Below are 26,683 nucleotides of genomic sequence, written 5' to 3'. Positions count from 1 at the left end.
CAGGACCTGTTCTGTGCTGACCACTGATCCGCGCTGCAAAATTGATTAATATTTAGTTTCAGAATGACGTGCAATGATGCATGTGTCCTCTTGCTGATGCAAATGAATACTTGTAAAGAGATGAATAGCCCCTGCAGAAGACTGCACAGTTCAGGCAGCAGATTTGCATGTTTATATTGAGAGTTGCTGATAGTAGTAAGGGGGGAGCGCTGGGGTGTCCGTTTGTCATTCAGGGAATCGCAGCAAGCGAAACATCATTTCCTTACTCACTTTCAGCTGGGTGACTAAAAATCTGAGGACACGGGTTTAAAAATAAATACCAGCCAGACGCACGGGCACCCATTTAACAAACCATCAAGATAATGAAACTCGCTGACACCCCAAGACCCTGAAATTGAAAGACACAGACAATAGGGACTCGGGATTCACTCGTGCTGCTGCTTCTTCCAATCCCTGTGAATCTCTGCTTCTCCTGAGCTGCAGGGCTTGTGGGGCTCCTGTACGACCACGGCGCAGATCTTACATGTGTGTACTTTTCATTTTTATTGGTTTTAGCACACATTTTATATATGTATTGGTCTTACCTTGCAAAGCACTTAGTGACTGTCTGTAAAAAGTGTTATATAAATAAACTTTACTTAACTACTGTACATCTAATGGCCGCACACAGAGGCCATGGTGATGCCAATAAGCCCCCATCTACATTTGCTCTTATGTTGTTACGGCATATAAATTAGCGCCCCATACCACAGCCACTCCATGCTCCCACCTACAGGAGCCCCCACCAACACAGGAACAGTGTGGGAGGCTGGCCGGTCCACACGCCCGGGTTCTAATCACGGGACACGGCTGATAGTCATGTCAGCTGGGCTTTATTGCCATACCATCCTTATACACGTGTAGCAGCCAGAAATGGAATAACTGGCCAATAATGTAATACGTTTTCTGAACCAATAGCATAAATTATTACGTTATTGGTCGGTTATTACATTATTGGCTGCTACAACGTATCAGCACCCAAACAATCCCCACAAGCCACACTCAAAGCACACCTAATAATACTACATAATTACAGAGTCTTTATTATTATTATTATTTAAAAAAAAATCTCAGTGGAGGTCTTAAATTATGTGGACACTCACACATGTGCCTTGACTTGTACTCCAACAGTGATTTACTGTGTGATAATGAGGCCAAGTGATCTCCTGAATGAATACGGTGTTTACCTCGCCGATACCCAGCCTCACGCCTCCCCTCCTGAGCGGGACAGACGAGGACAGAGACAAACCCCACACAGGGGGGGCAGGAAATGTTTCACAGCTCCCCTGGCCAAAACACCCCCTAGGCCATGGTGCAATAGCGTCTGGAGCAGGGTCCAAGCGCATGGGGTTAGGGTCTCTGCACGTTTTATAAGACGCCAAATCAATGAATTTTCACATGCAGGGGGGTCTGCGTTTTCACATTACACAGTGCAGACAGACAGCAGATTCAGGGCAAAAATTACAGTGATAATTAGTGACCGACATGCTGGATTAAAAAGCCAGAAACCTTACATTTAAAGGAACAAACAAATCTATAAAACATTTTTCTTTTTTTCTCCATCATAAACATGAATAAGTAAGCACACAAGCCGGTGACACTGTGATGACAGGGTAAAATGTTATTAAAGTGTGGAAAATGGATACTAAAAACCTTCCAGTTATAATTTAAACTGTGTGCCCCAGAATTAACTTAGTTCCCTGCTGACCTGAGACCCTGGCATGACAAATTTATTTAAGTAACATAAAGTGGGTCTTCATTCAGCTCTGCAGTTTGTAAGACAGTATAACAAACGTAGAAATTGCATTATGGTTTAACCCGAATAATTGGATTATGGGAAAAATGTCAGGCACATCATAAAACATAAGATAAATTGAGAGCAGTGTGTAAGACATCAGTGGGGAAATGGCGTTCTGACTGTGGGGCTCTTAAAGGAGTGTGCAAGAGAAATAAATAGACAGACAGACAGATTAAGGCATAGATCAGTTATGCTGAAGTAAAACAAGGAATCCTTTACGCAGTAAGAGCTGCCTTTTTTTCAGAACAAGATAAGTTTCACATCCAAATAATGGTTGTCAGTTTAATGAAGATTATAATATGTGTGTGTTTGTGCCTGGTGATATTCTGGTGCCGCATCCAGGCTGCACCCCAGCTTTGTGCCCTGTGCTGCCTGGGATGGACTCCAGGGTAAGCGAGATGCATGAAAATCCAAAGCTGTCACAAAGAGGAGCAGCCCAGTCTGCCGTTACAGCATGCGGATACACGTAAGGTCCAGGAACAAGTGATAAAGGGACGCGCTTCAACAAAAGTTCTGTAATTGCCAGCACTGCGAGTTACTGCAGCAGTGCTGAATACAGCAGCTGGATAACCTGCGCAAAGGTCTGCGAGTGTCTCTCATATCCATGAAAGCACCGTCTGTCTGCTGCAGGTCCTTTATGGCAGCCAGGGGTGAGTGAACTCAAACAGCCTCGTACTGCATCCACAGGGGTCTAATCTGTCCCCTCGCCAAGTCTGAATTTAGCACAAGCTGGGCTTGTTCTGGGCAACATCCTACCCCCTGACACTCCCAAGCACCCCCCACACCGGCCCGCAGGAGGACCCAGCCCTGTTGTTTGAGGTGTAATTTGATAATTTCAATCATAATTGTGTTAGATGTAATCCATATGACATTCAGCACACTGGGGTCAGTGGGGGGGAAATCATGCCTCACTTGCCATCAATTATCAGCCACGGTGGGGGGGGGTTAGGGGTAGCAGGGGCCCCTATAAATACCATTAAGAGGCCCCGGGCGACTGATCGATGCATACAGTTCGACTGTCACGGCCTTAATGGTGGCTGGTATCCCGGGCAGCTGGATCGATAGACGGTCTCTGACAGCGCAGACTGAGGCGGCCCGCCGGTGCCGCGTCGCTGGGGACGCCTGTGTTATGATCTGGGGGGGGGGGGGGTGCTCCCGGAACCTTCTGCTGTTATTCACTCTGGGACACCCATGTCACAACAAGCGCACCTCTCCAGGGAACTCAGCCTGCGGGTCTTTTTAAAAGCAACAATATGCTTAAGAATAAAGAAATAAGAACAAATTAACAACATTCTCAACTGAAACTTTGTAATGTTGCTACTGTGCCTCCACCCACACAGACACACAGACACAGACTCAGACACACACATTTGTATCTTTGTGGGGACTCTCCATTCATTTCTATGAGCACAACCCTAATCCTAACATGACAACCTTAACCCCTACTCAGCCATAACCTTAACCATAAGTAACAAAGCAAAATACAAAACTTTTGGCATTTTTAGTTTTTTGATTGCATTCACAGATTTTTTTTAAATTTATATCGTGGGGACCTGAGGAATGTCACACTGCAGGGACAATACTACCCCCCCTCCCCCTTCCACACACACAGCTCAGGATGCTGCAGAGTGTTGAAGATAAGGGAGGAACAAAAGATATAAGTGTAATTGATTAAATAGACAAAACTAATCTCCTATGCTGGCTGCTTTAATGGAGCGGTTTGGTGATTGTACCATCATATCGAATCCGCTACGTTCGCCAGAGGTTATTAATTCACTAAACTAATTATAAGCACTCAGACTATTTTACTCTTAGAGCTGCAAAGCTCAGTGTAAATAAAGTGTCCCCCCGGCACAGGTCCTACTCACCTACTCACACTGCATCACACACATGGGTTTGGGTGCTGGTCCATCTGATCACATGCTCAGGCACAGGCTGGGGGGAGGTATCTGAGCCTTTATTTACCAGTATAATTTTTTGCATTTGGTAAATGAACTTTGTATTTAATGTTTTTTTTTTTTTACAAAGAGCTGTCTTGCATGGTTGTTTCATACCTTGACAAACAGGCTCCTCTGCTAGAGCAATGCTTCGAAAACAAAATCCCACTCTTAGGGAATTTCAGGTTTTCCATGTGTCGGCAAGGGTGACATAGAAAGACTGTCAAAAGCCAATGAGGAAAAAGCAAACACATCTCAGGCTGCAAAACCTGTATTCCTCTGCTCTGCCTTCTGGTACCCCCCTGCCATGATGAACACAGCTGGGTGACTTTAACCCCCCCGTGCCCGGGGAAGACCACTGCAGATAGGAATTTGAGTGTCAAAGCCACCCCCCCAACCCTGTCACCCACATTGAATAGGATGAGGGGGGAAGTTCTCTTTATAAGAATGTCCTCCTAAAATACCCCATTTAAGTCTTATACCTCCCAGTGGGGTAAGAGAGACAGATACCAATCCAGTATCCAGTATATGGCATTCCCCTGTGCTGAGCGAGGCCACCCCCATCCCCATATGCCAGCCCATCATGGCCGCACAATCTGGTACCGAGAACTGTCCTCGTTTGGTCCTTTTATTACAAGATGCTGTCTGGGAGAGTTTCATGCCTGACCCCCCCCCCCCCCCCCCCCATAGGCTGAGGCGGCCTACTGCACTCTTTCCCCTAGCCCTGACACATCACATTTTTCACACACACGGTGGGGGCTCTTCCTCTATGCGAGACTCAACACTCAGCATTTATCTAGTGTGTTCACAGTACCAGGAGCAAACAAAAACAAACATCTGCTTGTTTAATTTTCGTCCGTCTCAGAGCCTTGGAATCACCCAAAACAAAACAAAAAAACTGCTTGGCCAAGGTGGATGTTATCCATATCACCATCTCAAACTGACCTCTATACAGTGTGGCTTTTCTGCTCATTCCCAACACCGAAAGCCAAAAACAGCTCACACAAGTCAGCTGTCGATTAAGAAAAGTGGGAAGGCTTGTACTCTGGGCCGCGTGTGCGGCAGCGGAGCAGACAGACAGGGGTGACACGTCCCACAGCCAAGCAGCAGTTTCTCATTAGAGGTCTCGTCTGCTGATTATATTCTTTACACATCTGCACTGCGGAGTGAGAAGCCGCTGTCTCTTTAGCATAACGAGCACTTGAATTAATGACACGGCTCTGTAATTGAACCCTTCTCGTGGATCCCTCGGCAACGAAAACATGCCAAGTTAAATCTGTATTAACAGAGCATCAATCATATGTGATCAAACTGTAAACACCAGTGCAACCCAAGGCAGTATCAATGTGTGAACGAACAGGCTGAGCAGCTCCCTGTCAGACCACTGTGGGGCGCTGTGCTCCACAGTACCAGTGACTCTCCCTCGCTCCCCCTCTCGTTTGTAGGCGGCTGTCTCTCTCCTGTGCTGTGCTTTATCCACCCTGGTTATGGGCTTTTTCATAATTAGGGAATTTACTGTAAACAAGTGGGCCGAGAATTAAACAGAGCAAAGCCTTCTTAAATGGGGTCATCAGAGAAACCGCATTACTATGGCATTTCCTGTGGGGGGCGCAGCACTGCCTGGCAGACAGCTAAAACACACACAGGAATACCTGAAAGCACCCGACTTGTCAGCACGCGGCACTGCAGCTTGCCAGGGCACCCACACCGCGGGGATTTGAGCTCAGGCTCACAAACGGGCCTAGAACAGCTGAGCCAAACGAGAACAACCTAATAACCAGGGCAACTTGTGCCTCTCTGTCTGTCCCCTTACAGAAAATCTGCTGCCACTTAAGCCATGTGAGGTACCACTAGGACGTGGGATCAGACCTCCTCCATTGTCCTTTTTCCCCCCATTTCCCTACTCTGTGCACCGTTTCGTATAAACGATGTAATAATGAATTGCTGCACAGTCCTGTTGAATGCCTTGAGGTGAGTCTGCTGTGAAAGTAGCTATTTAAAAATAAACTGAATTGAATGTTAAAACACACAGGACAGCTACAAGCTCTGCTCAAAAATATATAAAGTTTAATTTGTTCTGTAAATGTGGAAAAAACTTACATTTAGAGTAAATATTGAAATAGAAGGAACTCTTCAAACATTTCACTACCACAACTAACCGTAACTAATGTCATACTGATCAGTCAAATAAAAGCATAGAAAAAAAAAAAATCAGAGTGCAGAAATTACACGACCACAGTGATGTGTGCTTTATATAGGATGCCCATTGCTGATTGCTGTTTACCAAAGACTGAAATATGTGCATAACTGATCATTACCGTAATTACTGTGTATGTGCGTGGGGCAAACATGCTACATTAGTGCAGAGCGGCCAGATTACAGGCATGGAGCTTCATCCCTCATGCTACAGGAGTGACCTTTTTAAATGGCAAACAGCAAGGGAGAGACCCAGTCAAACAGCAGCAGCAAGGACAAGGAACCGTACCGGGACAAATAAGGAAGGTTTATGGTTAAATATGACAGTCTGTCTTTAAGTTGAATTTGCAGGTAAGTTGGATGGTGAGTGGCTGACTGGGAGACTTGCCTGTGATCAAAAAGCTGCCATTCAAGCCCCGGACTTAGCAGAACATTCACATGTCCGTGAGTGAAGGAAGAATTCCAATGTTCCTGTACTTGTGCAAATGACAAATAAAGGGTTTATTTTTAAAAATAAAACTACATAGTAAAAACAACTACAGATGGTACTGTAAAACTGAGCCTACGAACTGCTGAAGCCGTGTATGTACGAGGTGTCCATAAGTCAGACATTCTTAAGCCGGGGACTGCCTGTAATGTTTGCACTGGAACCTTAAGAGAGTAGGAGTAGGCGAGTAGAGTGTGATGCGAGGACAGGCAGAGGGCAGCACAGCGGGAACGCACGGCCTGGTCCAGAGGAGGCCCGATAAGGTCCTTCAGCTCCGTATTCTGATCCAAGCACGGATTGTTTGATTAAGGCATCGCACGCCGTGTCACCTCACCAAAACCAATTTCAGCCTATGGCAGAGAACCAAGCGAAGGCTTTCTGCCTTCGGAATTAGGGTTAGGGTTTGGGCACCTCGGCTCAGAGGGGACTGCGCCCCCCCCAAAGCCCGGCAGCTGACAGGCACATCCAGGGCCTGCCTGTCACCTGACACCTGCCAATACAGGGAGGGGGGCGGGGAGTCACGCTATCTGATAATTATTGAATTATACACTGTGTGCTTCTTTTACTAACCTCTACTCCCCACCCCACCCCCCCAGGTCTCAGTTGTTCATAAAATACTTCCAAATAAGAAAGAGGAGAGGGGAGAAAAACAGGAAGGCGTCACGGCCCGCTGGCTCCCAATACCGCACGCATTTGCCGGGTAGCCTCGCTCAAAAGATACAATTTCACCCAATAAGCTGGGTGGCAGAGTGGCAGACAAAAGAGACAAGATGTTGCAATCCAGAGGTCACTGACACTGTCCCCGTTATAATGACTACACTTTCTGCGGTGCTGACCCCCCCCGTGTGATGAAGAAGGACCTGCAGCAGACTTTTTAATCACCTCGCCTTCCGAATCAAACCATTTACACTATGGTCCGGAAACTGCTCTGTAGCTCCCCTGTGAGTTAAAAGGAACAGACAAACAAACTTATTAAATTTGATAAAGAATTCTTTTTTTTTCTGAGAAATATAAGTGAGCACACAGGCCGGTGATACTATGATTGCGGTATAAGATTGGAATACAGTAGAAGACGTACATTAAAAACCATTATAATTTGAATTATATATCTGTGAAGTAACTTGGCTTCCAGCTGACCAGAGATCCTGGCATGACTGAATATATTTTAATAAGATGAAGTGTGTCCTCATTCAGCTCCTCAGTTTATAATACAGAACAATGGCCTAAGAGAGTATCACAAACATCAAAATACTCCCTAATGTTTGAGGGGTTCACAGCTTATCCCAGAAGCTATGGGAGCAAGGCAGGGAATAACCCATCACACGGTACCACACACCATTATCATCTATGAGCAATCTGGCAACTCCAGTTCACCTTAGCATGTTTTTAGTCTGTGGGGGAAAACCAGAGGAAACCCCGTGATGACACGGGGAGAACATGCAAATTCCACACGCAGAGCCCCGTAGGTGTGAGGCAACAGTGCTAACCACTGTGCTACCATCTACCCCAATTAAATTATTTATTTTACTAAATTATATAGACATTTTCTGCTTTCTTCTTTGCGCTGCGATTTAAAGCTGACAACACTTACGTACAATTCTGAATATTACGGCCATCAAAATGAATTTTTCCAGTGCTTACCTACTTACAGGACATGAAGATTAAGGATTGTAAACCCCAAATGGTTAGTCATGGTTTATTTTAGCAGAGATATTACAATATATTTTTGTAAAATGAGTTGCAGCACTAACCAAAGCAACACGCAGAAAACACGTGGCGGATGTTGAGAAAGAGATAAGGTAATTTCTAGAGCAAATTTAATAACTGCAGCAAACATTTCCCGGAGACGCGGGTGGTGGGGGGTGTATTTCTTCCCCCTTGGAAAACAAAGTGCAAAGTATAGTGTTCACAATGCAGGAAGTCGTCTAATGATGAACAAAATTATACACATGTAATTTTTAGGGCGGAATCACCGTTTAACACAACCTAGGAGAAGGTTTCTCCCCGAGCTGGGACAGATAAGGCATGCCGAAATGAAAACAGCCTTTTCTGGGGGAGTATCCACTTCCTGAAAACTGACGGGTGGGGGCCTGACCAGCCAACAGATTACACCATTGAGCCGTTATGCCTCAGTCTCCTTCCACTGAAGCCAGATCAGACTGTCAGACATTCGGGCCACAGTGAAGCACTGGCTCAACATCCTGCAAAGGAGGATAGTTCAGGTCCCGAAAGTAAAAAATCCACACCAAGATTTTCTTTCAACCATCCAGTTGAGTATAAAGAGTCACAGTCAATCAACTGGACCAGGGGTGGGGAACCTGTTCCATGGAGGGCCAATGTGGGTGCAGGTTTTTGGGATGACCTATCAAATCAGCCAATAATAAAACAGGGGTTCTCAACTCCAGTCCTGGGGACCCACTGTTATTGGCTGATTGAGAAGCCATCCCAAAAACCTGCACCAGCTCTCCATGGATCAGGTTTGCCACCCCTGAACTGGACGGTTGAAATAAAGTATTTCTGAACCTGAACTATCCACCTTTGCTATTATATTGTGTGGGCAGCAACACAAAGCTGACTGCTACACGCTAACTCTGTATAACCGCCAGGGTCTCTGCGACAACATGCTAGTAAGGTGCAAAGAGAGAGATGCTTAGGCACAATTACGATACGCGTGCACACAAATTTCGATGAAACTGGGAAAAAGGGTGAAAAAAAAGAGTAAAAGCACCCAGCACTTGAGGGTCCTTTGAAGATGAATCAATCACTGTATGACGGCAGAAACCCATAAGGCCTGTCGACGGCCGCTACTTCATAGCAGTCCATGGGCATTGATGTGGTGATTGATCGCTGAATGGAAGTAACTGGGATGGAGAAAGGGATTATGCTTGTCAGATGCGGTCAATACTGGAGAGCTGGGTGGTCAGATCTCACATGGTGCTGGAAAAGCAAAAACGTTAAAAAACAAATAAATAAATAACTAAAAATAAGAAGCCTTGGCAAGAAATTGACTGGCAGGCCAAAGTATGCGAGAATCTTGCCTCTGTCTTGCCTGACGATGAAAAAAAAAACGTGGTTCTGAACATCACCAGGTGTTCACAGTCAGAAGCATCCACACCTCCCACAGTGACCAACTCCGCATTTACACACAAACTACTACAAAGATAATCACAAAGCTCTCTAACAAACAATCAAGAGTTGTATTCCCAGCCTCTGTATGGCCTGAACCATGCAAATTTAAATGTTCCGAAAGCACAACAAGGAGGTTTTACGCCGGATGGCTCCACAGAAGTGCAGCCCTGATCCTGTTCTTACCGAGCACATTACAGACACACCGCGGCTTTGATCAGGGCCCCCAGCCCTTTGATCACTCCCTGCTTCCCGGACCATAGCTACTGGGCCAGCAATTCAGACCGGAGACATTATACATTTTCCTCAAATGCCAGGAAGGCTGGAGAAATGGCCATGAAACACGTTTGGGAGGAAGAGGTCCCTGCCCCCACCTGTGACCCGAGTAAATCATTCCCAGTAACGCCCCGTGTCCCTAAGTACCTTAATCTCACACCTCTCTGTTAGCAGAGGGCCTGGAGGGCAGACAGGGTGTGTGTGTGTGTGTGTGTGTGTGGGGGGGGTTAAGTGTTTCCCCACCAGCCATCAGGACACACACAGATGATACCAGGTTTGAACGACAGACTATAGATCTATAGCTTAAAACAAACAGGTGTGTGACTCACTAACCCTTCCTGCTGAGCTAAATTGTAGCCCTAACCCTCACAGGCAGGAATTCAGGGGCTGCGAGTCCTCACAGCACAGATGGAAGGGGGTTCCTTCACGACAAAGCACCTGTCAGAGAGCGGGGGCTTCGCCTGAATGTCGGAGAGCAGTAAGTAAATTCTGCGAACGAAAAGCTGCAATAAAAGCGGACGGCGTGCAGAGCACGGCGGCTCCCCGATGCATCGCTCTCGCGCGGCCTGCACACTCGCAGCTCGCCGCCGAGATTATAATGTTTGCTTTTATCTGTCAGAAATCAATATTTCAAATGTCCGATAAAAGAGGAAATTGAAGTGGGAATAGGCTGAAGTGCTGTAAAAGTACAAAGCGCAATTATCAAAAGGCCTTATGGAGCTTAATAGGACACACATTAAAAAAAAGACGCTCAAATTAATGCCTCAGAGCCATAATGAGAACTTTTCTTTGACTCTTCGGCCCGCGACCCCCCCTGCCCCCCCCCCGCCCCCAAAGCCTTTTGATCATGATGCTTTTCCATCTGAATGTCTTTGGCTTGGTCAATATGGCCTGCAATATATATACAGAGCCTCCGGAGGGAGCAACCTCTGCATTTTAAGGAAAACATTAAAGCATTAAAGCATTAAAGCAGGCCTGCCAGTTTATCACCGTCGCTGCTGCAGGCGGACGGCTACCCAGCCCTGATATGTTTAGGGAAGATGAAAGTATTTTTTTTTTTTTTTGGGGGGGGGGTAGTGCCAGATCTGTACTGTGTTTCTTAGCGTCAGTTTCGTACCCCTCTCTGTGACCGCTGGCTTGGTGTCCCTTATACTGTGTGGAGTATACCCAAGGTATACTCCATTATAACATTTATTCCCCCCACTAATACCACAAGTAATAAAAAATGCACAAAAAATATAGATCATTTTCAGCTAAACATGAATAAAGTGTTTATTAGGCTACACTGTAAGCTGCACCATCCCATAATAAGGCCAGAGGAAAGACCGATGGCCGGTTCATTGGATGAAACACTGAGGGCCTTCACTGTTTATCCGTCGGCTACAGTTCAGAAAGCAGCATGTGCCAAACGGCCCCAAGCCGGACTCCCCCAGGATGGGAAGGGGAGAGGCCCGTATCCCGTGAGAGCAGACAGGACAGACACCTGGCTGTCATTAGCCATCAGCCAGAGCTGCTCATTAATTCATAGGCCAGGCTCACCTTCTGTGTGGGCCGGGCCAGGCCTGGCTGGGGCTGTGTCCCATCCTCACGACCCCCGTGGGTCCCAAACAACCGGAGAGGAGGGGGGGGGGGATGGCCCCGGAGTGCTGCTTCACACCTGCTCCCCTGCAGGATTGTGTTCAGGCCGCCGGCCTGCTGTGTCCTAGACTGCAGGACGCGCTTGATGCCATCACCTCCACCCTTCTGGGTCGGATCCTCCATCCAAGAGCTGCACTGTTACCTCAACACACGTGGTCCTTGTATGACCATCCTATCTACAGAATCAACTCAGAGACACATCTGTCCCTCTTTTTACTTTCAGACTTGTATTGATTATATGGGGTCCACCTTCTCAAAGGCACTTCAGATGTTAGAAACAAGCTACATTAGAAATTTTTAAAGCTCTGCCCCCCCGTGATCCTGACCAGGAAAGCAGCTGGAAAATGGACACTGATAGAAATACCATCATAAACTCCTCAGTGCAGCATGTAGAACCTCGTCTGGCTTCACCGAGCAGTGCATGCATCTTCTTTTTAAAAGTTCCTTCCATTTGGGGAATAATCATTTTCTCTTCATCACAACCCATTGCTTGTTTTTGGGTGGAGCTTACAGATCAACCAATGAGAAACGAGCTTGGTAGCCATAGCGCACATCTTGCGTGCTCAAGAGCAGTGTGCCGAGAAGTGTGGACGTCTCAAGTGACTACTCAAGAAAGCAGCTCAGCAATTACCCTACCCAAGTGCGGGGCGTATAGGGGGCCAGCGCACACGGCTCTGTCACGCACCGGGCTCTGAAAAAACATCCTCACAGGGCTGACGTGGTTGGGTTCACAGGCCAGTAATAGGAACGCCAACTGTTGCTACATTGGCTATTCAGCATTGTTCTGCGAGCTGGTGATGTGCTGCAGCTGGTGGTCACATGACCACCACTCACGGCAACCACATTATACCTAGTCATTCCACAGCCAAAGGTCGGATTACATTCACTGTTTGTTTCCTTGCCATTTATAACTTCATATCCTGAACAATGTCAAAATCCTCTAAGTGACACGATTTGACTGGAGTTCAGCAGCACTACTTTAATGAACCTCATTGTAGAAAACAAACAACACCTTGAGAAGAATACAGATTTGATAAACAAGATTTATGGTACAGAAACCCTACAAAGAAAAGCAATAGACACAAGTACCTTCCCCGAGGCACCTTACTGCTGTTATCTTCTCTTTCAGCCTCATTTACATTCTGTGTCATTAGTCATCAAATCGGTGCTGAAATACTTGGTGCTTTACAGTGAATGTTGAAATGCTCTAGGAGAAAATGCATTTGTCTGTTTAAGCTGCCCCTCAAAACTCCAATGTTCAGTGACCCGCCAACCCTGACACATCTAAGTGCCTTAACAATAACAAAAGGATACAATCATCTTGAGTATGGAGCCCATTCTCCATTTTGTTGAGGATCCATCCTTTTTTACTTTTGAATTCAAGATTTTGCGGAGTTCATCAGCATCTTTGAACTCAATAACTGTTCTCCTTTCAAGACCATTAGCAATAAACTCTGCACTGAAGAAAATTCAATTTTTTCTTATTACCGAGCTGAAATCAAACATTTATAAGTCTCCTTTAAAGCTGACAGCTAAAGTCACTGCTGAGTCTCAGGTGAACCTCCAGAAGCATTAATTTCTTCCTGTGAAGCTTTGGGATTTTTTCTTCCTGATCCTACCCCATAGTGTCAGGACTCTAGGCAAAAAGGCTCATGAACAATCCCATCGTATCGCCCATCAACGTGCAGGAGCCTCCTACTCATTTCGCAGTTATTTCTCACCTTCTAACGCCCTTCAAGTGCAAATCTTCCAGTTGATTCGAATCACATTTTTGATATTTGCTTTACGTTGGAGCAAATTGGATGTAAACGGCTTGAGGAATGCACACCGATGTCCCCGCCGCGTTGACAGTGGTCCGCCAAAGTCCGGCCCAATCTGCGAAAATGTGCTGATGCATTTTTACGCAGCACGGCGGCTGGGCTTTGAGCAAACAAAGACTGTTATGGCGGAGAGTGAGCGGCAGCCACCTGTAATAATGCACGTGTCCATAGGGGGTGTCAGCAGCCCTCACTCAGGGCTTCACGCCACGATCCTCGGTGCACATTTACCTTCAGCCCTCACAGGTTTTCTTCAGCAAAGGGAAGGAAAATGGTTCTGGCCTAATCTATGGAAGGTATCACCACTGCATAAACTGGCCTGGTTAGGGGGTAGTTGAAAGTGGCAATGCAAACATGATCCCAACACACAGCTGAAAAAAATATATACAGGATATAATTGTATTGTTGTGCAAAGGCAAAACACCAGAACCGGACATTTTATTAAAAATGAGTTGTAACCAAAATTGGGTCTCTTAGACTGGTTTTGTAACAAAATACCATAGTTCAACTATGCCTCGTTTGGAAAGGGCATTTTGCAAAGAAATTCTGGGCCCCGTGGGCCGTGACTAAACATGGGGGGGGGTACATTTTTCTAAGCAGAGGGCACCGGCAGTAGTATGTTAGGGCCCCTGTAAAGTGCCTGGCCCTCTGAAATCTATCAGGGCATCAATACCCCCCCCCCCCCCCACCACCCATGACTACACGTACGGGTGGACAATGAAACTCTGAATTCGATTTCCTCAGTTTCAACATGAGCATAGTTTCCACCTTTGAGTTTCACCTTTGTGGAGCAGAGCAGCAGAGGATGGTTGATATTTGGAGTGACACAAGTTAATACTTAATAATATAAAGCTAAAGGTCTATTTATGGGGGCGGGGCAGGGGTGGGGTGGGAGAAGCTGAAGTACATGCCCCCCCATCCCCCCCGATTCTTACGCCCCTCTAAAGGCACAGCCCCGCCGTCCTGCTAACAGCTGTCTGGTCAAAAAATGTATTTTGATCATAGCTTACAGTGGAACCAGTGGAACTCTTAGCTGTGGGATGAGAGCAGCTCGATAAAACATACGGGGGAGGCAGGAAAGGACCCGGGGGAATAGGACCACTGTCTGACAACATTAAGCCCCCCAGGTGCTGCGGGGCAAGGCAGGGTTTTAACAACCTCCTCAGATGTTGGATTACGGGGTAGCGGACACTCGGAGAGCAGGCGGATTCTGGACCTGCAGAACCGCATCTGGCCCGGAGCTTTCTACCCGAGTTATCAGGATGTTCCACCGTCGCTCTGTGGCCGTTTAGCTATCGTTTCCGCCACTGCACATGTGAACGGGGTATGATTATGGGAAACAGAGCCCATGGGATCTCCAGCAGGAACCGTGTCTAGCTGGAGCTCTGACAGACAGCGACAGGATGACAAGCTACATATCAGATGTACAGAATGCACAAAATCACCGATTACATCCATTCATCGTCCAAACGTTTATCCTGATGAGGCACAAGACTTGGGTGCTCTCTGGACAGGATGCCATGACGAGGCACACACATGCCTAACTGCAGACCCAGTGACATTTATTTTTTTAGCAGATTCTTTTATCTAGTGACATACAAGTAAGGATCAGAGAGCAGAGCCAGCCAACATCCCTGAAGCAAACGGGGTTAAGTCTGGACCTGCATCACATGGGGAGAAAATGCAAGGCCCACACAAAGCAAAGGGGGACGGGGTTCGAACCTCTGACCCTGTAAACAAGAGGCAACCGTGCTACTAACTGAACCACCATGACACCCATCCCACTCAGATTATAATAAACTGCTGAAATTGAATTAAAATAGTAAACATGCTTTGTACTCTATTAACATTTGCCAACATAAACTTCAAATAGCCTGAAAATTCAATTATGCTATAGATCATCTGCAGGAAAAAAAAATGAAGAAAAGCCAATGAAAACAGGCGCTGAATGAAAATGACACACAATCAATATTACACTGTACCGACCAAACAGCTGGAATTTTCATCCAGTCGGGGAGCAAGACCGACTCGGCCGGGTTGAAAATGCAGACTCATCAGCAGATTAAATATGGGCTGAACCAGGACGACTCGGTTTGGGACGTGAAATGTGATTTGATCCCGGCCCTATCAAGAGCTCGCAGGCTGTCTGGTAAAGAAGGCTTGAGCTGACGATCCCGAGATGACCTCCCTCATGGCCGTGGGTCACCAAGCAAAGCACCCCGCACCAAGTGGTCACATTGTGCATTCGGGTGGGCACTTGATTTAAGTGGGTGGGGGTGCGTAAAACAGAGCGCTGCCCTGCAGCGACGCAGCAGATGGTACTTGAGCTAATTCCTGCGACCATGGAATGGGTGCTGCCCGATGGCACCTCAAGGAACGAGATGCTAAGACTGATCAGCCTAGCCGCCCAATTGGGGCCAAACACAGAGATATCCCAGCCAATGAGATGCGATCACAACCCCACCTCCTCTTCTTCCACGTGACCCAGAAAGCCGTAAACCCAGCCCGACAGGCACAGAAACTGACGAGCGTGAGAAAGAGGGCACGACAGAATGGGAAAATAAGCTTAACAAGACTATGAGAAACAAAGAAATGTACCTGTAAGCTTTTCAAAAAGGGAAGCATCTTAAGTTATTTACACAGGCAGCCATGGTTTCTCAGATGCCGTAACAGAGCAGGGATGCCAGGCCGTCCGTAAATCATGACGTGGCGCCCAGGCGTTAAATAAATAAACTTCCACACGGAAGCAGACGTGACTGACGTCGGCACTTGAGGCGGCTCATTATACGCTGACAGCTCTGGGCTGGGATGCAGGATCAGACTGGGGGGGGGGGGGCGTAATTCTGCCTCATTACTGCGCCAATGTGCACGTCCACTCCCTCTCCTTAATTCATTTCTTATAGTTTGCCCTGTCGCTGCCTCTTGTTTTACTGCTAACAAACCGGCACGTTATGGTCCTAATTTACAGCCAAAATCGAGCGCCAGCAAATCACAAAATATTCCCATCGATTAGCACAAGCGCTGTGGCCCCCGTCCGATTGTGTGCGACTTACTGATCGCCTGGCTCTGATCTCAGAATCAATCAGCATGAAACTGCTGTATAAATCCAGGCTAATGCAGCACATCCCATCCACAACAAAAACACAGGCTTTCACCAATGCTGGGGATGGACACTTTATGGCCCCCTAATACCGTTTCGCTTCAAAACACAAGAGCAAGCATGGAAATTATCACTGCATTTTACTAAACGTTCTGAGAAAACACATATTCTCAGTCTCTGTGTTTAATTATAATTTTTATATAACTATACACACACACACACACACACACACTATTTCGGCAAAAGTATTGGGACACCTGGCCATTATACCTAGAGGAACTTTTATTACATCCCATTCTAAATCCATAGGCATCAATATGGAGTTGGTCCCACTTTGCAGTTATAACAGCCGCTACTCTTCAAGGAAGGCTTTCCACAAGATTTTGGAGTGAATCTTGGGAATTTTTGCCCAGGCATCCAGAAGAGCATTTGAGAGGTCAGGCACTGATGCTGGAAATGAAGGCCTTGCTCCAGTTTATCCCAAAGGTGTGCGATGATGTTGAGGTCAGGGCTCTGTGTGGGCCAGTCAAGTTCTTCCATACCAAACTCACCCAACTGTGTCTTTATGGACCTTGCTTTGTGCACTGGGGGACAGTCATGCTGGAACAGAAAAGGGCCTTCCCCAAACTGCTCCCACAAAGCTGGAAACATAGAATTGTCCAAAATGTCTTGCTGTGCTGAAGCATTAAGAGTTCCCTTGACTGGAACTAAGGAACCCAGCCCAGCCCAGGAAAACAACCCCATACCATTATCCCTCCTCCACCAAACTTTACAGGTGGCACAATGCAATCAGGTAGGTAACGTTCTCTGGGCATCTGCCAAACCCAGATGTGTCCATCAGACTGTCAGACAGAGAAGCATGATTTTGTCATTCCACAGAACACATTTCCACTGCTCCAGAGTCCAGTGGCAGTGTGCTTTACCCCACTCTGACGCTTGGCATTGAGCTTGGTGATGTGAGGCTTGCATGCAGATGCTCAGCCACAGAAGCCCTTTCCATGAAGCTCCCGGCGCACAGTTTCTGTGCTGGGGTTAGTGCCAGAGGAAGTCTGGAACTCTGCAGTTACCGAGTCAACAAAGCACTGGTGACTTTTACACACTATGCGCCTCAGCACTCAGCAGCCCTGCTCTGTTACTTTACATAGTCTGCCGTTTTGCAGCTGAGATTCTGTTGTTCCTAAATGCTTCCATTTTGCAATAATACCACTTACAATTTACCATAGAACATCTAGCAGGGAAACAATTTCACAAGCTGACTTACTGCAAAGGTGGCATCTTATGATAGTACTGTGCTTGAATTCAATGAGCTCTACAGAACGACCCATTCTTTCACACATCTTTGTAAACCTGACTGCATGGCTAGCTGCTTGATTTTATACTTGTGGCAATGGATCTGATGAAACAGGTAATTCAATTATCAAGTTCCCAAATATATTTATACTATATGGACAAAAGGAACAAAACATTTTAAAAGTATTTTTACCAGGGGTTACAGGGGTTTTCTTCCTGGGGTGTGAGCTAATAAAGAGTGCGAATCCAACCCCCCTCCCCCCCTAGTACAATGCTTGTAGAGGCCTGGAAAAGGAAAATGAACAGGCAACAGCCTCAGTGTTCAGTAAATAAATCCCCATTTTGATCACCCCATATTCCATAACATTACCTATACCGCATATACATCTATTAAACACATTATGTTGCATTACAGGATTATAAACATCTTATGCCACAGGTTATACAAGATATAATTAAGCGCAAAAGTGAATATTAAAATAAAAAAAAAATCTAAATAAGCTGATGATTAAGCTGCATCAAATCACACAAAAAAATCCTTCAAATAGGAGCACTCTTTTGGTCTCAAACGCCACAAAGTCTGAAGGCTGGAGTGCAGCATCACACCTGGTAGTAGCCTGACCGCTCTTACAAAACAACTTCCAAATTCTTCTGACAGTAGAGCAACTTGAGTCCGTAACACAAGGTGGCGCTGCTAATTATAGAACGTGCCCAGCATGCTGGGGGTTTTACACAAAATAAAAAGCAGTCACGTCTATTCATCTTCAGGCAACATGCAAACTTCCAGGTCTACAAGCTAGAACGAGCAAGATGAGATAAAAAAATAATAATAATCACGCTGCCCAGGTTATGCCTTTCTTCAGGCTATAGACTCCGCAGATGGTTCACTGGAAGCCCGTGTGAGGGCACGCCTGGCTTTGCATAAGTACAGAGATCAGGTGGCGTGTGTACGGGACATGAAGGCGATATGACAGGAACTGATGTTTATACAGGGGGACAAAAAACCAACACATTACTGTCACTGTCAGACGAGGAGAGAAACCTCCCTCCCTCACTCTCCTGGGTCTTTCCTTTGGCAGGAGTTTGCAGGCATGTATGATTACTATGTTAATTTCAAATTTGGCTTCTATTTTAATATTATGATATGGCATACTGTGGATTCTTCAGCCACTGAGCAAACGACTCAGTGTTAGATTGAGAGATGGAAAGTTCCGGTCCAGAAAGTACAAATCCAGACCAAGGTTTTATTTCAACCAACCAGTTGAGTGTGAAGAGTCACAGTGACAGAGTGCTCAACTGGTTGGTTGAAATAAGTCTGAACCTTATACTGGATTTGTACTTTCTGGACCAAATCTTTCCACCTCTGGTTAAGTTCCCACAAATGTACTAAGCTGTACTTCGCCTGGAGCAGGAGAGTTGCCAAGCCTTATGTCTTGCACTTATTTTCTCCGAAAATTAGCAGCTAAAAGATTCTGTGACGTGACACACATCTGGGAATCCTTCACTCACAAACAAGGGGCTAACGGATGAGGCAGAGGGGATGCTGGCCTGGGAGCCTCCCAGATACAGACAGACAGCACTGCTGACCACACCTGTTAAACCGTAATGGCCACGAAATGCAAATGGTATAGGACAGCAGCTTCAGCTCACATCACCACTACCGGTGCGATTCACCAAGCAAGAGGATGAGCCTGCTGTGCTCAAAACCTGGGAAGCAGTTCAATTCTTGCCTTAGCCACAGGTGGTGATGTTACCATCGAAATGCTCCATGAAGGCTGCAGAGGACGCTCAGGCAAACCTTGAGGGACATCAGCACGATCAGGCATCTCCCTCACAGATCGTCTGTACGGCCACATGCACAGCTCACAGAAGCCTTAACAGGCTGGAGAAACACATCTGGCAGCAGGAGAACATCTATATACAAGGCATACGTACCACTGTGTAAAGCTTAAAGCAGTGGGACATACCTGACGGACAAACACGGTTACTAAGAACAGGGCAGAGCTGGTCTGATTGGCTCGAGGTTCACAGGGAATTCATTTCATTTGCTGCTAGAGATCACAGCTATTCCATTGGACGGTGGCTGCTAAGTGCCAAAACAGAGAAAGGAACCTCGGCTACATTCACGCTAAACGGGCCACTTGTCTTTCATCAATCAAAAGGTACAAGAAGTTACTACAGATTTCCTGTTTTGACTGGCCCACACCCCCCCTCGCACAGACTGCTCTTTTTAACTGGTGGGTGACGTGTGCCCGCAAATATTTACAGCGCACGTTTCGTCTGCCGTCCCGGACTTCTGGGTTCATCTCGTGAAAAGGGAGGCCTGATTGCAATGTAGATAGAGATCAAACATTTGCAAGCTCCCCTATAGACACAAAGCCGACTTATTAACAAACACACCCCACAGAATCTCAGCTTAAAATGTCTGCGTTCAACTCTGGTCCAACTGTGATTAGCTCTTTAATCCACATGCAGGGTGTCCCAGTCATAGTAACCTACTGCTCAGGTTCACTGTATTACACAAATATACAGACATTTTCATAGACGACAACAAAATAAAATAATAAATGCATTTAATGACTCCTGCATTCACAAATCTAAAAAGAAATGAAAGTGGCTAAATAAATAAATAAATAAATAAAGGGTCCAGTAATACCCAAAACAGATATGCGCTCATCTGGGGTGGGGTGGGGTTTGGTTTGGCTCGGTGGGTTAGGGCTGTGCCCATAATCAGAAGGTCGCCGGTTCAAATCCCGTGGTTGGTGGTGTGGTTACACCATTGAGCCCTGGAGCAAGGCCCTTAACCCCAATAGCTGCAGGGACTGGCTGACCCTGCTTTCTGCTAAATAAACGTGAACATTCAGGAAGCACATTAAAGTTTAACATCAGTGTAAACACTGCTTGTAAATGTAAAAAAAGAAAATGCGAATGGAAAACCATAGTTTTTGAAACTATCTTATCCTGCGAAAGAGCCTCTTAACACTCGGTGCATTCAAAAATAAACCACCAAATGGAAAGTCTATGTACACTATATAGACAAAAGTATTGGGACACACCTTGTAATCACTGAATTCAGCTGTTTCATTCAGACCCATTGCCACAGCTGTATGAAATCAAGCACCTAGCCATGCAGTTAAATTTTACAAACAATTGTGAAAGAATGGGTCGTTCTGAAGAGCTCAGTGGATTCGATTGTGGTGCTGTCATAGGATGCCACCTTTGCAATAAGTCAGCTCGTGAAATTTCATCCCTGCTAGATGTTCTATGGTAAATTGTAAGTGGTATTATTGCAAAGTGGAAGCATTTAGGAACAACAGAATCTCAGCTGCAAAACGGCAGACTATGTAAAGTAACAGAGCAGGGCTGCTGAGTGCTGAGGCGCATAGTGTGTAAAAGTCACCAGTGCTTTGTTGACTCGGTAACTGCAGAGTTCCAGACTTCCTCTGGCACTAACCCCAGCACAGAAACTGTGCGCCGGGAGCCTCATGGAAAGGGCTTCTGTGGCTGAGCATCTGCATGCAAGCCTCACATCACCAAGCTCAATGCCAAGCATCAGAGTGGGGTAAAGCACACTGCCACTGTACTCTGGAGCAGTGGAAATGTGTTCTGTGGAATGACAAAATCATGCATCTCTGTCTGACAGTCTGATGGACGCATCTGGGTTTGGCAGATGCCCGGAGAACGTTACCTACCTGATTGCATTGTGCCACCTGTAAAGTTTGGTGGAGGAGGGATAATGGTATGGGGTTGTTTTCCGAGGTTGGGCTTGGGCCCTTAATTCCAGTGAAAGGAACTCTTAATGCTTCAGCACACCGAGACATTTTGGACAATTCTATGTTTCCAGCTTTGTGGGAGCAGTTTGGGGAAGACCCTTTTCTGTTCCAGCATGACTGTCCCCCAGTGCACAAAGCAAGGTCCATAAAGACATGGTTGGGTGAGTATGGTGTGGAAGAGCCCTGACCTCAACCCCATCAAACACCTTTGGGATGAACTACAACGGAGATTATGAGCCAGGCCTTCACTTCCAACATCAGTGCCTGACCTTACAAATGCTCTTCTGGATGAAAGGGCAAAAATTCCCACAGACACACTCCCAAATATTGTGGAAAGGCTTCTCAGAAGAAAAGGGGGAATAACTCCATATCGATGCCTATGGATTTACAATGGGGTGTCAATGTTCCTCTAGGTGTAATGGCCAGGTGTCCCAATACTTTTGCCCTTATAGTGTATGTATGTGGGGTTAGGCCTCTATGCTGTAATAGGATATTTGCCAGTTCGAATCCTGTGTTTTACAACAGGGGAGCTGTAAGGGTGGGGTCAGGTTAGGTCAATTCCAAAGTCCCCTGAGTGACAGTGGCCGTAATATATTTGGAACATAATTGTATTAGTCTGGGTTAGGGGCTCAATATGATATGCTTTCATGGGGCCCAAAATCCCTAGTAGATCTCAGGCTTGGCAGAACAGCCAAATGTCCGTTGGGCCCTTCAAGCAAGGTCTTTAACCCCCCCCACAAAAAATGCAGTCAGGGCACTGGATGGATGAATGACTGTGGTCTCAGTCCCCAAACTTTGCACTCACCACAATTTGTGCCTGTTTTAAAAAATAAGAGCTAGACAGGATATGCAAAAAAATAAATAAATAAATAAAAAAAACACAAAGATTGTAATGTACCTGTACCTGCTTTCGTGCTTTTACAAATGGCAAATAAAGCAATAAAGCATCATTTCAATTGCAGCATGGTGCTTGTTTATGGGGCACCTCCCCCCCGACCCTGTCGCCGCACCTCCATCACACTGAGACACAGCTGTCTGGCAAAGCTGCTTCTGTGATGGAATTGATGCAGGCAGGCATTCCTACACCCTCTAGGGTAAAAAAAAACAAGACAGACTCAGGTGAGCGAGAGGGAGAGGAGGGAGACAGATGGGGGCGGGGGGGGGGGGGGTGGTGTATCAGCATCCGGCGGTCAGTGGGCTGGGGTGCTCCATTGTGGGGTGGGGGGGGCGGGGGGGTTATGGGAAGACAAATGAATCAGGCAGTCATTCCGTACACCCCGGAGATTGCTTATCGATCCGCATCACAATATCGTGGCCGGCTTGGAGGGAACGGAGAATTTTCTAAGGGAGTTAATAGCCTAGCCGCTCAACTGTCTTGTTCAATTCACCGAGGGGGGAGCCCTAATCAGGGCTGAATTCCTCACTTGCTGGGAAGATGGGGCACCCCTGCCTCATTCCCCCCACGGCCCACATCCCTGTCTACCTCCTTCCCCTCCGTCAGAGCTCTGAATGCGATTGAAGTGACAGCCAGTAGAAAGCGGCTAATCAGATTGTTTACATCGGTGAGAATCGATACAAACGGACTGCTGAAACACCAAAGCAGCCTGTAAGAAGCAGAGTAGCTACAGGCCACCGGCAGCTGTCCAGCTAGCGTCTGGCCTCAAGCAAATCTACACGGTGAGTGAGTTTTGGTTCTGCTTAAGTGGCAATGACCCATTGGGCTCAGCTGACTGAGGCTGATCCTTGAACTGGCTCTGGTCACTTTATCTTATTGTTGTTATTTATCTGTTTATTGTTAGTCACTATAATTATCCCACCCCATTACGCTGCTCCCTCCCTACTTCTCGTTTACTTACATACACTTTGCACTATATTTATAAACCCTTGTGTCCTGCCCCCGTTTTTGCGCTGTCCTGTGTTTTGCACTTAAAGTACTGCTGTTAAGTGATGTACCGTGGTCCCAGGAGAACATTATTTTGGGTCACTGTATACCTGCATATAGATGGTATGACATGAAAGCCCACTTGACTTATCTTGACTGCCAGACTGTATTAGAGAACGTACATATAACTACTGAAATCTCCAAACACAGGATGTCTCTTCTGTGGTGGGACAAAAATAACATTTCCATCAAATAACAAAAAGAAACCTTTAATTAGGAACCGGTGAAAATGCAAGACACCCCATACCATGTGACACCCTCTCCCAGAGAACCATGGGCAGCACATGCACTGTGATGCGTCAGTGTCCGCTGCTCAGGGAAATTACCCAACAGCTGAGGCGTCATTAGATCAGGATACAAAAGACTAAGAAGTGATGAAACGTAAGGCTGACTAAGTCAAGCCTGAGAGGAAGCGATCACATCTCAGAACCGCCGATAGAGTTGCGTCGGGCATATCGCCACCAAAACGTAGCACCACACAGAGACATGGACTCAGAAGCCTCCAGGATATACAGACACACCACAGTCTTTCAGCCTGACTGCACACATTAGGTTAGGATGTCGGTATCTGAGACATCACACCTGCCAACCACTGAGACAGGTGCCCGCACATCTAACCAGAACGCTTCCGGCACCGGGAGACTCGTTCATCTCCAGCTGACGTCCCATCCCAAGGCTACCCATACACCTCGTGATTCAACAGAGATCTCCCAGTCTGATATCAGTCCCCTACACTGTATAAGCTGCAGCGATAGCAAATATGCACTCAAGCAGAGAAATCACGGTAGCGTCAGCCAGCAGATCGACAAAAAGATTATACATATATGTTCCTTATGTCTATGAAACTTGCATGTGAGTTACAGGAATGCAAGCTTTGTCTTAAAAAGAGATCAGATTAAGACAGACAAGTTCTGCTTCCACTATGAAAAGCAGCTGTGTGCAGCTCGAGACCTACAAACTCAAACATGTATGCATTTTTACTGATCAAGAGAGAGATAGCAGGACACAGAAGAGACACTACTGATTTCAAGGCCTTCCTGTTATTATTGGCATGAGTTGCTAACAGGTGGTAATACAGACATTCACCGAATCAGGAAAAAAAATAGGCCACAGCCTAGACGCAACAGCAAATATACGGCCTCTCCAGTTCTGTGGCCCCTTTTGGTGCTTGACCAAGGGTTTGAGTGGCAGACAACCTCTCTGAGGCTCCTACCCTGTGACTACAGTTAATACCCGGTCATTATTTGAGGATGGAGGGAATGAAAGCCTGAAAGAGCCACTCTGGTGAATCATTAATACTCTTCTCAGAAACACATAAGCCAAATAGAGACTCCACCTCCCCATATCAAGGGTATCCAATTAATGTGATTGAGATCCAGCTGAAACCAGACACAGCTGACGAACGTTTCGATATCGTACTTATGCCGGCTATTATGTCCTCAACGGCAGCCACAGTGCTGCATTATAGATAGGCTGGAAAGCAGGGTTTCAAGTTTTTACACAACATCCGAACAGGTTTTGTCATTAAACACCAATTAAACAATGTCAAAACATACCAGGTGGACAAGTACTCTAACAATCTGGGTGAGGCTATACATTCCAAGAGATTCAAGATCAAATTAGGGTCAAACAAGGGAATCCAACCAAGGCACTGAAATATACAACCCTAATTTGAGGCAACTAGCATAACATAACATAATGATTAGGTTTGATTGTAATACCTGAGCTGATGGTTATGTTGATGGCACCAGTGAATACAGAAATATCTATAGTAATATCCACGTGTGTTTTGGCACATACGTATATCAATGTCAATTAAAGAGACGTCAATGGGAAGGTCGCAAAAATGACAAGGTGTGCGTGTATTTTCACTGCAGGGCTACTTGCAAATACACAGAATAATGCCTGCAGTAATACTTTCCTTTGGAAAATTAACTAGTCCTAGACCACTGATAATACTGAGGCTAGAACATGACCTTCTTAAGAAGTGTTTAATCCCGTGAAAGGCTGCACCAATCTGCTCTCTCACAGGCGGCCGGTCTCCTGTCGACTCATTAGCAGCTTGGGGGCAGCACACCGACGAGCCCCTCCTCCGTCAGCCCACCACCTAAACCCGAGTGTGATGCGGCGGACCTCGGTATGCTGGCTGACACTGGTGGGTGCCCCACAGAGCCCGCAGGACCACCTGAGGAGAGGGCCAAACCCCCACGCCTGTCACGCAGTAAAACTTCAGCGGTGTAATATCCTGGGGGCCACAAGGGGCACTGTCACCTGAAACTGCTGAAAAAAACACGTGAAAAGTGTTGGGAAATTAACACCCTGCTAGTGTTGGGGTCCCCTTCTTGGGTTTTGGAAACATTTACCAACACAACGTACCATTGTCTTAATAGGCCAGGTGCCAGTAGTGTTTTAGAAGGTGTTTAAAAATATATCAAAATACAGATACTCTAGATATTTCTGAGTCTGAGGAGTGAATCGATCAGCAATGCAGGCGCACAAGTTAGGCCCATTGAGAGTGCAGTGCTCAGGAGACAGACGAAACCTCTGCTTCGGAGAGGATTTCCGACATGTCCAGCGAGCTTTGGCCTCTTAGCTCTCACGGGGATAGACATGAAAGTGGGATTTTCTGGGACTGCTAAATGGAGCTCTTGGCTGTGTCCGTGTTCTTATAAACTCCACCAAAGCCTTAATACTTTAACTGTAAAACATGCAGGCGTACGACTTTTCAATGCGTGACTGACAGTTTTACCTGTTCCCCTTCCTGCTTCAATGCATATGAAGTATGACATTATGAAAATGTATGACATTATAAAATTGAGGCGGGGGGGTGGGGGTTGAGTGTTCATTTTAGGGTTTTCAAGCACAGAAATTAAGGAAACCTCAATAAGGAACTCGACTCAGAAGAGTTTCCAGTGCTCTGAAAACAGGCATTTATGAGCAAAAGTTTAACTAAGAAACAAAACCACTTACACACAGACAATTTGAAAACAGCATCGATCTCAACAAAGCGCAAAAAAACAATCCTCACCCACGGAAGTGAATATGAATCTATCACTGGTTGTGTCAGAAATAACCGGGCATCTGCTGGCTGTCATTGTGCCAGCAGAGACTACTATATAAACTCTCACTTTGCACCCCCTGCACGTCCAGGGAAGTAGTACAATTTCAGGCACACGCCTACTATATCTACAGTGTTATAAATTACACACATCATCATTGCCAACAGCTGGATTAGTCTAAAATATTACGCTGTTGTGTTCAAGG

General features: G+C 46.3%; 1 long non-coding RNA gene across 1 annotated transcript in view; it reads right to left on the bottom strand.

The window, feature by feature from the left end:
* Positions 1–26,683, bottom strand: part of LOC111848229 (uncharacterized) — a 31,988-nt gene that overhangs the window by 4,538 nt on the left and 767 nt on the right. The gene's annotated exons all lie outside the window — the stretch shown is intronic.

This window comes from Paramormyrops kingsleyae, chromosome 13 (genome assembly GCF_048594095.1).
Source record: "Paramormyrops kingsleyae isolate MSU_618 chromosome 13, PKINGS_0.4, whole genome shotgun sequence".
NCBI lineage: Eukaryota > Metazoa > Chordata > Actinopteri > Osteoglossiformes > Mormyridae > Paramormyrops > Paramormyrops kingsleyae.
This window is presented reverse-complemented; position numbering and strand designations above follow the sequence as displayed.